This window comes from Mytilus californianus, unplaced genomic scaffold, assembly GCF_021869535.1.
Source record: "Mytilus californianus isolate M0D057914Y unplaced genomic scaffold, xbMytCali1.0.p SCAF_8, whole genome shotgun sequence".
Taxonomy (NCBI): Eukaryota; Metazoa; Mollusca; class Bivalvia; order Mytilida; family Mytilidae; genus Mytilus; species Mytilus californianus.
In genome coordinates, this window is record NW_026262734.1 from 31736623 (window position 1) to 31750257 (window position 13635).

General features: G+C 32.5%; 1 protein-coding gene across 2 annotated transcripts in view; it reads right to left on the bottom strand.

Annotated features, from left to right (window-relative positions):
• Window positions 1-13407, bottom strand: part of LOC127710483 (uncharacterized) — a 52748-nt gene extending 39341 nt beyond the window's left edge. For both annotated transcript variants that reach the window (XM_052216362.1, XM_052216361.1), the window contains exon 1: window positions 13358-13407. The gene's annotated coding sequence lies outside the window, so the exon portion shown is untranslated. The remainder of the gene's footprint in view (window positions 1-13357) is intronic.
• Window positions 13408-13635: the final 228 nt, after the last annotated feature.

The window sequence follows — 13635 nt, forward strand, 5'->3', positions numbered from 1 at the left end:
ACATTTTTGTTAAATCAATATTTGTATGTTTCAAAATGTCCATCATTATTGACAACGAGTATATACTTACATTTCCACAATTTACCCTTGGAAAAATTTTATCAAATCTTTTTTTGGAATTATTTAGATTTTCATAAATATCATTCTTTACACCAGAAATGTTATTTATAAACAAGTGTATGTGTTAAGTAATGACTAGTATATTACTATCGGACACGCAAGACAAAGATGTATATTACACCTGATAGTTTCAAAATGGAAAGTTACAAGTTATCGGCCGTGTACACTGATCAATACCCTTAGAAATGAAGGGATGCATGAACTTGCTTTATGTAATTGTGTAATAAGAGTTTTTAAGCCTGACAGGAAATCGCATGAATACCTGGACGTGTCACCTCACAATACCTCTGGGAATAATTCCTTTAGCCATGCTGGTGATCAGATAAGGGAAGGTCTGAATTTATTTAAATAATTAGATATAAGAAAATGTGGTATGAGTGCTAATGAGACAACTCTCCATCCAAGTCACAAATTGTCAATTTATAAAAGTAAACCATTATAGGTCAAAGTACGGTCTTCAACACTTGGTTTATTACATAAAAGAATTATGAACAAATTAGATTTTCGAAAACAATTATACACGGGACACTTATTTATGACTTTGAACTTTGACTTTTTAACTAATTCCCATATAAATTTCTTGTTTCAAAACTTAGTAAAAACAAGGATTTGTGTAGTAACAAATACAAATCCTTGGTAAAAAAAAACAAGTTTAAATACGACAGACCATAGTTATTTAAAAAAAAATAATTACATTTTCCGTATCATGTTAGTTAGGAAAGGTTGCACAACCATGTCTATTATAATCATTTTTGTTACCCGGGAAACTGTTTATGCTTTTCTTGTCGGATAAAACAACTGTACGCTTGACAAGATATCGACACGCAATTACGACTACGTTAGGTTACTGCTGGTTTTGGTCCTTTGTGGTTTATAGATATATCGTGGTTTCTAAACCGAGAAGATGTCAAAATGGCCGCATGCAGAGAATTGATACTCTAAATTTAAAGTCGATGGTGATCTCTTATATAGCAGAATAAAACTTTAATATTTATGAATTTGTGCTTTTTTATACAGAATGAACATAATATCAATTTTTCATTTTTTTGCGAAGTTTCCCTTTAAAGCCGACAAAAGAGCATATTTCTCTAGGAATAGCTATTTTGTCGGTTCTTTGAATGAATTTTATTACATATTTTTGTAAAGTATTACGAAAATGTGCATTGTCAACATAAAAGAATTGAATTATTATACTCATATATGTAGTAAAATAAGATAACAGTAACAATATTTGTGAAACATATAATCGTTTTAAAAAAGTTATCAGTCAAAGTAAGCATCCAATTCTAGCAAGAAGTTATATCAAAACATGTAGTTGAAACTACTTCTAAAATCAATCACAGTCTAATGCTACATGCATGCATAAGAGTAAAATCTCAGATCTTTTAACTGTATGGTGTAATAAAAAAAACAGTTACAAATCTCATTGCATATAAATTTGATAAAACATTATACAGTATAACTTGGCAAAATCAATCACATACAAATGTAGCTTTAAAGTAAATATATAAATGTCTAAATTGAATTTGCCTTTGAAATAATAGGCATGCAGTTCTCTGAATTGCATACCTGTAAACAAGTTTTATTTTTTTTTCTGGTTAATTTTGATAACAAATTATAATGACTTTTTATTGTTTTTTTCCAAAATATTAACTAGGGGGAAATCCATTACAAAAAAATAAAGAAATTGAAGTTTGGATAAGTCGTATAGTAGAGTTTTTCAGGTCTTTTCGTTTCCACTTGCAGGTTCGACTTTTAACATAAAGAAAATGTTTTTTTTCTTTTCATTTTAATAATACATTTAACATTACATTTAGTAAAATGCAAACTTGAAGAAAATATATTGAAAAGTAAAAAAGGGTAATTGAAATTTGAATAAATCGAATCGTATATTTTCAGCGTCAATTCATTTCTTTTTCCTTTTTGGGTCTTTGGTGTAAACCCCAAAAAGTAGTTCCGACCGCAGGTGGAAGAAAGGTCCGCTGATGTAGGCCCTGAGGTATCCGGTGCCCTCAGGTATCCGGGGGAATTGGTCATCGATTAATTAGCACGAAAATATAGTTCTCTATTTGTATCAATCTTAATACCAAATTGTAATGTGACTTAATACTAAAGAGCAAAATAGATACAATGTTTGGGTATATAATTATGCTGTAATTAAATAATCTCTTCATTCTAAATGTAGAACTTCATGGACGTTGTATTGTTTATGTTATGTATTTGTTAAGGTGAACTGAGTTTATTGGAGATGAAGTGGTTGCATTTTGTGGGTTTTTGGGGTGACCTCAGGTAACCCCCGTAATTAAAGAATAGTAAATACTATGCTATGGTATATAATTATGCTGCAATAAACTATTTTTTTCATTCTGAATGTAGGACTTCATGGACATGATGGACATTGCATAGTTTATGTAATATATTTGTTAAGATAACTTGAGTTAAATGGGTTATATTTCTTGATTTTTTGGGGGTTACCTCAGGTACCCTTGTAATGAAATAATAATAGATACAATGCTAGGGTATATAATTATTCTGTAATAAATTATTTTCCTCATTTTGAAATGTAGGCCTTCATGAAAGTTATATTGTGTGTGTAATGTATTTTTAAGCTGAACTGAGTTAATTTGAGTAAAATGGGTTTTATTCGGCTTTTTTGGGGGGTGACCTCAGGTACCCCATGTAATGAATGAATAATAGATACTATGCTATGGTATATAATTATGCTGCAATAAACTAATTTCTTCATTCTGAATGTAGGACTTCATGGACATGATGGACATTGCATAGTTTATGTAATATATTTGTTAAGATAACTTGAGTTAAATGGGTTATATTTCTTGATTTTTTTGGGGGTTACCTCAGGTACCCTTGTATTGAAATAATAATAGATACAATGCTAGGGTATATAATTATTCTGTAATAAATTATTTTCCTCATTTTGAAATGTAGGACTTCATGGAAGTTACATTGTTTGTGTAATGTATTTTTTAAGGTGAACTGAGTTAATTTGAGTAAAATGGGTTTTATTCGGCTTTTTTGGGGGGTGACCTCAGGTACCCCATGTAATGAATGAATAATAGATACTAAGCTATGGTATATAATTATGCTGTAATAAACTAATTTCTTCATTTTGAATGTAGGACTTCATGGACGTTGTATTGTTTATGTTATGTATTTGTTAAGGTGAACTGAGTTTATTGGAGATGAAGTGGTTGCAGTTTTGTGGGTTTTTGGGGTGACCTCAGGTAACCCCCGTAATTAAAGAATAGTAAATACTATGCTATGGTATATAATTATGCTGCAATAAACTAATTTCTTCATTCTGAATGTAGGACTTCATGGACATGATGGACATTGCATAGTTTATGTCATATATTTGTTGAGATAACTTGAGTTAAATGATAATATTTATTGTTTTTTTGGGGGGTGGGAGGGGGGGGGTGACCTCAGGTACCCCCTGTAATGAATGAATAATAGATACAATGCTAGGGTATATAATTATTCTGTAATGAATTAATTTCTTCATTTTAAAATGTAGGATTCATGGACGTTGTATTGTTTGTGTAATGTATTTGTTAAGATAACTTCAATGGGTTATATTCGTTTTTTTAGGGGTGTGACCTCAGGTACCCTCTGTAATAAAAGAAAAATAGATACAATGCTAGGGTATATAATTATGCTGTAATATTTTACAACAAATTACATAAGGGCTTTATTAAACCAGTCCTCCTACACTACAGATTACCTGATTTCACCTTCATTCAACCAGTCTTTATACACTACAGTGTATTCAGATTTGTTTTATAAACGTGACCGCAGGTAATCTGTCTATAAAGACTTGTTTAATAAAGATGACCACAGGTAATCTGTGTATGCAGACTAATTAAGGTGACCTCAGGTAATATGTGTGTATGAAGAGTGGTTAAAAAAGGTGACCTCAAGTAATCTGTAGCGTATTGAGATTTGTTTAATACAGGGGACCTCAGCTAGTCTGTTGTGAATGTAGACTGGTTTAATAAAGGTGACCTTAGGTAATCTGTAGTGTTTTGAGATTTGTTTAATAAAGGTGACCTCAGATAATCTGTCTATAAAGACCGGATTAATAAAGGCGACCTCAGGTAATCTGTGTATGCAGACTGGTTTAATTAAGGTGAACCCAGGTAATCTGTTGTGTATGAAGACTGGTTTAATATAGGTGACCTCAGGTAATCTGTGTATTTAGATTTGATTAATAAAGGTGACCTCAGGTAATCTGTTTACAAAGACTGAATTGATAAAGGTAACTTTAGGTAATCTATTGTGTATGAAGACTGGTTTAATAAAGGTGGCCTCAGGTAATCTGTGTATGCAGACTTGTTTGACAAAGGTGACCTCAGGTAATCTGTCGTGTATGAAGACTGGTTAAATAAATGTTGCCTCAGGTAATCTGTAGTGTTGTGAGATTTGTTTAATAATGGTGACCTAAGCTAGTCTGTTGTGAATGTAGACTGGTTTAATAAAGGTGACCTTAGGTAATCTGTAGTGTATTGGGATTTGTTTAATAAAGGTGACCTCAGGTAATCTGTCTATAAAGACCGGATTAATAAAGGTGACAACAGGTAATCTTTGTATGCAGACTGGTTTCATAAAGGTGAACCCAGGTAATCTGTTGTGTATGAAGACTGGTTAAATAAAGGTGACCTTAGGTAATCTTTAATGTATTGGGATTTGTTTAATAAAGATGACCTCAGGTAATCTGTCTTTAAAGACCGGATAAATAAAGGTGACCTCAGGTAATCTGTGTATGCAGACTGGTTTAATAAAGGTTAACCCTGGTAATTTGTCGTGTATGAAGACTGGTTTAATAAAGGTGACCTTATGTAACCTGTAGTGCATGAAGACTTGTTGAATGAAGATGAAATCAGGTACTCTGAAGTGTATTAAGACTGGTTTAATAAACCCCTTATGTTATCTGTTGTGAATGAAAACTGGTTAAATGAAGTCCTCAGGTAATCTGTAGTGTATTCAGATTTGTTTTATAAAAGTGACCTCAGGTAATCTGTCTATAAAGAATGGCTTAATAAATGACCTCAAGTAATCTCTGTATGCAGACTGGTTTAATAAAGGTGACCTCAAGTAATCTGTTGTGTATGAAGACTGGTTTAATAAAGGTGACCTCAGGTAATCTGTTGTGTTTTGAGATTTGTTTAATGAAGGTGACCTTAGGTAATCTGTTGTGTATGAATACTGGTTTAATTAAGGGGACCTTAGATAATATGTTGTGTATTGAGAGTGATTAAATAAAGGGGACCGCATGTAATCTGAAGTCTATGAAGACTGTTTTAATAAAGGTTACCTCAGGTAATCTGTGTAGGCAGACTGGATTAACAAAGGTGACCTCAGGTAATCTGTGTATGCAGACTGGTTTAATATAGGTGACCTCAGTAAATCTGTTGTGTATGAAGAATCGTTTAATAAAGGTGGCCTCAGGTAATCTATAGTGTTTTGAGATTAGTTTAATAATGGTGTCCTCAGCTAGTCTGTTGTGAATGTAGACTGGTTTAATAAATGTCACCTTAAGTTATCTGTATTGTATTGAGATTTGTTGAATAAAGGTGACCTCAGGTAATCTGTCTATATAGACTGATTAATAAAGGTGACCTCAGGTAATCTGTTTATGCAGACTGGTTTAATAAAGGTGACTTCAGGTAATCTGTAGTGTTTTGAGATTTGTTTAATAATGGTGACCTCAGGTAATCTATGTATGCAGACTGGTTGAAAAAAGGTGACCTGAGGTAATCTGTATGCAGACTGGTTGAATAAAGGTGACATCAGGTAAAATGTTGTGTATGAAGATTGGCTTAATAAAGGTGACATCAGGTAATCTGTAGTGTATTGAGATTTGTTTAATAAAGGTGACCTTAGGTAATCTATTGTGTATGAATGCTGGTTTAATTAAGGGGACCTCAGGTAATATGTTATGTATTGAGAGTGATTAAATAAAGGTGACCTCAGGTAATCTGTGTATGCAGACTGGTACAACAAAGGTGACCTCAGGTAATCTTCCGTGTATGAAGACTGGTTTGATGAAGATGAAATCAGGTAATCTGAAGTGTATGAAGACTGGTTTAATAAACCCCTTATGTTATCTGTTGTGAATGAAAACTGCTTAAATGAAGTCCTCAGGTAATCTGTAGTGTATTCAGATTTGTTTGATAAAGGTGAGCTCAGGTAAACTGTTGTGTATTAAGATTGGCTTAATAAAGGTGACATCAGGTAATCTGTAGTGTATTGAGATTTGTTTAATAAAGGTGACCTCAGGTAATCTGTTGTGTATGAAGACTGGTTAAATTAAGGTGACCTCAGGTAGCATGTTGTGTATTAAGAGTGATTAGATAAAGGTGACCGCATGTAATCTGAAGTCTATGAAAACTGCTTTAATAAAGGTTACCTCAGGTAATCTGTGTATGCAGGCTACTTTAATAAAGGTTACCTCAGGTAATCTGTGTATGCAGACTGCTTTAATAAAGGTTACTTCAGGTAATCTGTTGTGTATGAAAACTGGTTTATTAACGTCCTCGCGCAACTTATGTATGAAGAATGGTTTAATAAAGGTAACCTCAGGTAATCTGTTGTGTATGGAGATTTGTTTGATAAAGGTGACCTCAGATAATCTGTGTGTATGAAGACTGGTTAAATGAATGTGACAGATTACCTGAGGAATTTATTAAACTAGTTTTCATTCACAACAGATTACATAAGGGCTTTATTAAACCAGTCTTCATACACTTCAGATTACCTGATTTCACATTCATTCAACCATTCTTCATACACAACAGATTATCTGAGGTCACCTTTGTTCAACCAGTCTGCATGCACAGATTACCTGAGGTCACCTTTATTAAACCAGTCTACATTCACAACAGACTAGCTGAGGTCACCTTTATTAAACAAATCTCAATACGCTACTTACTACCTGAGGTCACCTTTATTAAACCAGTCTTCATACACAACAGATTACCTGATGTCACCTTTATTAAACCAGTCTGCATACAGAGATTACCTGATGTCACCTTTATTAAACCAGTCTGCATACAGAGATTACCTGAGGTCACCTTCATTAAACCACTCTTCATAGACAGATGACCTAAAGTCACCTTAATAAAACAAATCTTAATACACTACAGATTACCTGAGGACTTTATTAAACTAGTTTTCATTCAAAACAGATTACATAAGGGCTTTATTAAACCAGTCTTCATACACTACAGATTACCTGATTTCCCCTTCATTCAACCAGTCTTCATACACTACAGGTTACCTGAGGTCACCTTCATTAAACCACTCTCCATACACTACAGATTTATTGAGGTCACCTTTATTAAACAAATCTCCATACACTACAAATTACCTGTGGTCACCTTTATTACACCAGTCTTCATACATAGCAGACTACCTGAGGTCACCATTATTAAACAAATCTCAATACACTACAGATTACCTGAGGTCACCTTTATAAACCAGTCTTCAAACACAACAGATTACCTGAGGTCCCCTTGATTAAACCAGTCTTCATACACAACAGACTACCTGAGGTCACCATTATTAAACAAATCTAAAAACACTAACGATTACCTCAGATCACCTTGATGAAACCAGTCTGCATACACAGATTACCTGAGGTCACCTTTATTTAACCAGTCTGCATACACATATTACCTGAGGTCACCTTTATTGAACACGTCTTCACAGACAAATTATCTGAGGTCACCTTTATTAAACCAGTCTACATTCACAACAGACTAGCTGGGGTCACCTTTATTAAACAAATCTCAATACGCTACAGATTACCGGATGTCACCTTTATTGAACCAGTCTTCATACACAATAGATTACCTGAGGTCACCTTTATTAAAAAGTCTTCATAGACAGATTACCTGAGGTCACCTTTATAAAACAAATCTCAATACACTACAAATTACCTGAGGACTTTAATAAACCAATTTTATATTCACAACATATTACATAAGGGCTTTATTAAACCAGTCTTCATACACTACAGATTACCTGATTTCACCTTTATTAAACCACTCTCCATACACTACAGATTACCTGAGGTCATCTTTATTAAACCAATCTTCATACACTACAGGTTACCTGAGGTCATCTTTATTAAACCACTCTCCATACACTACAGATTACCTGAGGTCACCTTCATTCAACCAGTCTTCATGCACTACAGGTTACCTGAGGTCACCTTTATTAAACCAGTCTTCATACACACAGATTATATGAGGTCACCTTTATTAAACCACTCTCCACACACTACAGATTATCTGAGGACACCTTTATTTAACCAGTCTTCATAAACACAGATTATCTGAGGTCACCTTTATCAAACAAATCTCCATACACAACAGATTACCTGAGGTCACCTTTATTTTTTTATATAAATGATAAAGTAAATGACATTGCTTATGATATTAGACTTTTTGCAGATGACACCTCTTTTTTGGTATAATAGATGATGATCATGGTGTAGCAGCTGCTTTTTTAACTGATGACTTGGATGTTATGTCAAATTGGGCAAAATCATGGGCTGTTCAATTTAACTCAAAGAAAACTAGAAATATTGTATTTACTAGAAGGGAAAGGGAGCATCCACCTGTATTATTTTGGGGATAAATGGCAAAGAGGTTGAGAAAATAAATATTCAATGTCATCTTGGTATAACATTTCAGTCATCAGGTTCATGGAACACACATATTTTTTATTATATATAAAAAAGCATGCTCTCGTCTATCTGTGCTTCGTCAGGAATAGATTACCTTAGCTGCATTTGGCAAAACGTTAATGAATCCTCAAATAATGGTCCTCAATGCTCTTCAACTTCGTACTGTATTTGGCCTATTTAACTTTTTTGGATTCGAGCGTCACTGATGAGTCTTTTGTTGACGAAACGCGCGTCTGGCGTAAATACAAAATTAATCCTGGTATCTTTGATGAGTTTATCGTCAAGTTAAACATTTATTAGATAGGAGTTCACTTATAGGTATTTATTATGCTTTTATTAGACCTATATCAGAGTATGGTGATGTTTTTTTGGGCAATTTCTCCCTGCATAATGAGTCTGAGCTTCTTCAAAATATTCAAATAGAAGCTGCTAGAATTATTACAGGATTACGATGTAATTCCTCAAGACAAAAACTTTATATTGGACTAGGTTTAGAAACTCTGGAGAATAGACGTAATAAACATAAGCTTATACTATTCTATAAAATATTAAATGGGATGACACCTGCATACTTATATCAGTTAGTCCAGCCATATCTTCCCAGACAAACCCCTTATTCTTTGAGGAATGAAAAGAACACTTTTCACCCGCCTCTTGCTAGAACTAGCTCTTATTTTAATAGTTTCATTCCTTCCCCTATAAGACTTTGGAATAGTCTTCCTTTGAGATTACAAAAATCCCCAAATTTGGGTATTTTTAGAAGTGGACTGGACGAGTTTTATAGGACTGATGATATATTTAAACCTTTCAACTATGGGATAAGGAAACTTAATATAAGTCATTGTCAATTCAAAAATAGTGCTAGCAACCTACAATCTCATTTGTTTAATCAGTTCTCATCCGAGAATACTTTTTGTACAAACTGTAATCACCCTGTTGAGGATAACCAACATTTCGTATTTATTTGCCCTAAGTACAATGATGTAAGACAGATCCTACTTGATTCCATTTACTCCATTGCTGATAATGTTGACATAAATATTGAATTATTACTTTTTGGAAACAGATTATTTACATATGATATGAATATTGGTATTTTTAAATCTGTTCAGAATAATATCAGTGACACTCAACGTTTTGTTCGAAATTTACTTAATTTTTGTTTTATTTAGTTTTTTTCTCCTACACTTCAACATTAATTCATTTATTCCACTAAGCAAGCTTAGTGTCTCTTTCAAGCCATATATATATATATATATATACATATATATATATTTCTAATGACTTATAAAGGATATTTGCATGTTTCAAGGTACTTGAATAAATGATGAGTAATTGCCTATATACTTAAATATACTTTACATTTAGTAAGTAACACTGTAAACATATATTTGCTCGTGTGTGCTCATAACACTTCAAAAGTCTAAAAGTCTGAAAAGACCAGGTTTTGTCTTAATTTGCATGAACTTTTACTCGACATTCTCCAAAAGTATGACTTGTGTCTTAATTTTTCTTGACAAATTCTCATTTATATTAAATTTGTATGAAATTTACTCGACATATTCTCGACATTCTGAATATGGTCTTAAAATTTCTTGACAAATTCTTGACATTTGAATACTGTCTTGAAATTTCTCGACATATTCTCGACATTCTTATTTTTTCTCAGTATGGCTTGACATATTCTGAACATTTTGAATCGTGTCTTAAATTTACTTGACAGTTCCGAGTTTTACAAATCATGACCAATATTCATGATATAACTTTAATCTTTATTTCTCTTTATATAAAATACTGTTGTTTCAAGTTACACTTCTCTACAACAAAAATAAAAGTTGGGCATGTAAAATAATTGAAAATTTGGGTATATAAATATTTTTACAAATGCAAATATGGCTATGAAATCTAAAGTATAAAATAATTCAAATGTGGGTGTGTTGACATAAAACAATTTCAATGTGGGTTTTTAAATAATTACAAATTTTGATTCCTAAATCTTATAAATTAAATGATTCAAACCAATCATACTGTAGACATATTTCATTCTACATTCATAATATTCAATGTTGATATGGTAAATAATTATTATACCAAAATGTGGTTTATATAAATAGCAAATTATGATGATATACAAATCATTCATTTAACAGAAGAAAAAATTGTGTAATGTCATCTGTTGGAATATATTAAGTATTACACATGGACAGGATGTTCCCCATAAAATTAAGGTATTCCACACCCCAGAGTACACGCAACTGTCAAATAGAAGTTATTGCTTTACCTGTAATCAGCCATACAACTTATCAATTGACCGACCATGCCACTACAACTTAAAAAGTTTGTTGATAGATGAAAATGAAAAGCATCATTTTGATAAAAACAATTGAATTGAAATGGATTTTCTTCATCAAAATTATGAAGTTAATTATTTTAACATAAAAACAAATTGAATAATTCCCAAAGATTAAAAGAAAATTATTATCTACTCCAGGAATAATAAAAAAAATGTATTTATAATGGGTCCCATCAATGATTTCTATAGAAATCATCGGTCTTATGAAATGGTTCTCAAACAGACATGCATAATATAGATCTAAACATTTTTTTCTTTTCAGGAAGGAGTTATCACAAATATTTATTTTTGGTAAAAAAAATATTAAATTCAACACTCAAATTTGAATAAAAATGTTTTTGGGTTGTTCTAAAAAATGAATAAGGTTTTTGAATCAAGATGGGAACAAATTCTTTGATCTAAACGAAAGCCCTCCCGCCCCCCCCCCCCCCCCCCCCCCCCCCTCTATTTTTAGCCACACAAACCCAAAAGATGAATTGTGGGGTCCAAAAGAGATACAAGACACCTATTTTAGTAAAGCAAATTTGACTGGCAGTTTTGCGAACGGCAAAAATCTTAATGCTGTTTGTCAATACCTTCGACTTATATTCCAAGTGAAAACAATTACTTAAATGTTTAATAAAAATAAATCAAAATTAAACTACATCATCGTCATGGGGGATTATTCAGGGTATTCCAACTTAGTTGCACCAAAAAGGTATCTTACTATACCAAATTAATCCTTGATTCTTCAAAGTTTAGTTTAGCCATAATAAAAAGGAGTATATAACAGCAATAGAATGTCATAAACAGTGCAGAATAAGTCTGTTCACATTTCAGGCGAAATTTATACTGTTGAGATAGTGTCAAGACATATTTAAGACTGTCAAGAATGTGTCGAGACATATTCAGACATTATTTAGAATGTCAAGAATATGTCGAGACATATTCAGACATTATTAAGAATGTCAAGAATATGTCAAGACAGATCGAGACAAATTTAAGACAGTCAAGAATTGGTCGAGACTAATCCAGACTCTTATCAGATGATACAGGAAGTGTCGAGAAATTTTAAGACAATGTTCATACTGTCAAGACACTTGTCAAGAAAAATCAAGAACCTTATTAGACAAATTCATACTATGTCAAGAATTTTTAAAAATTATTAAGACAAATTAAGAATGTCGAGTAAAAATTCATGCAAATTCAGACAAAAACTGGTCTTTTCAGACTTTTTGACTTTTGTAGTGTAAGTAGCATGCATGTTCCACTATATTACAATATTTTGAATACAGTTGTTGATAATTTAATTTTACCTTGTACATGTAATATGGAGAGAGCTTTTATATGCTGTGCCTGTTGCTCAATCCTTTTCATATCTTAATGAATAAAATATGTTAAATATCAAAGTCACCTTTATTAAACCATTCTTCATACATAAGTTTCGTGGAACTTTATTAAACCAGTTTCCATACACAACAGATTACCTGAGGTAACCTTTATTAAACCAGTCTTGTGTACTGTCACAGTCTAAATAGAAAGTAGAATAATGTATTTTTTGTTTATTCTATTTTTAGATCATATTATTACTACGCATATGGGGCACTATTTGCAAGATACCTGAGGGCACTGATTACCTGAGGGCCTACATCAGCGGACCTTTCTTCAACCTGCGTTCCGACCACAAAGAGTAGTGTCCCTTTGAAAGCTTGTCGATTACAATAGAAACTGATGACAATCGTGACGGCAAGGATTGATTGCCGAGTTTATGAGCTTCGGTCCTTGCTTGGAAATTGCGACGTAATGGGTGATTGATTTGAAAATTGATCAAATATCAAGTACAAAATAAGATCCTTCATGTAGACCCACGTAGACTGAAATCGGCAATATTGAAGACGTCTTAATTTCTGATTTAGAGCTTTCGGTTATCAAATTAAAAATATAAATACAATCATTGCATGCTACTTATAGACTAGATAACATTGGCATGGCCCTAAAGGAGAAGGCTTCCGTAATTTTCAAAAATTCCCTGACCTATTTCCGGAAATTTACTTTTTTCTTTACTGTTACAGAAACAATAATATATATAGTGGTTTTTTTTATAAAGCCTAGAAACAAAATGTTCCTGGTTTGCAATGAAAAGAACAGAGCTGTCGAAATGGCATAAATATCATCTAATAAAGATTACTTACGTTTCAAATGTTATACTCCTCTCTTCCTTATCACGTGTCTAATATTATCAGTTAAGTCTTCGGGTCAAATAAGCTTGATAACAATAGCTTTTCTAAAAAGCTAGCCGTCTCATAGCTGATAAAAGAGAAAAATGTTTTTCGCTTTGTAGTTTAATTCATTCAGAATAGCCTTGTATATCAATTCAAGTGGATTATAAAAACACAATTATAAAAGGCTAATACAATTATTTATATTGGCCAATTGTTTTTTTTTTTTTGTGGATTGTATAAACAGTGGA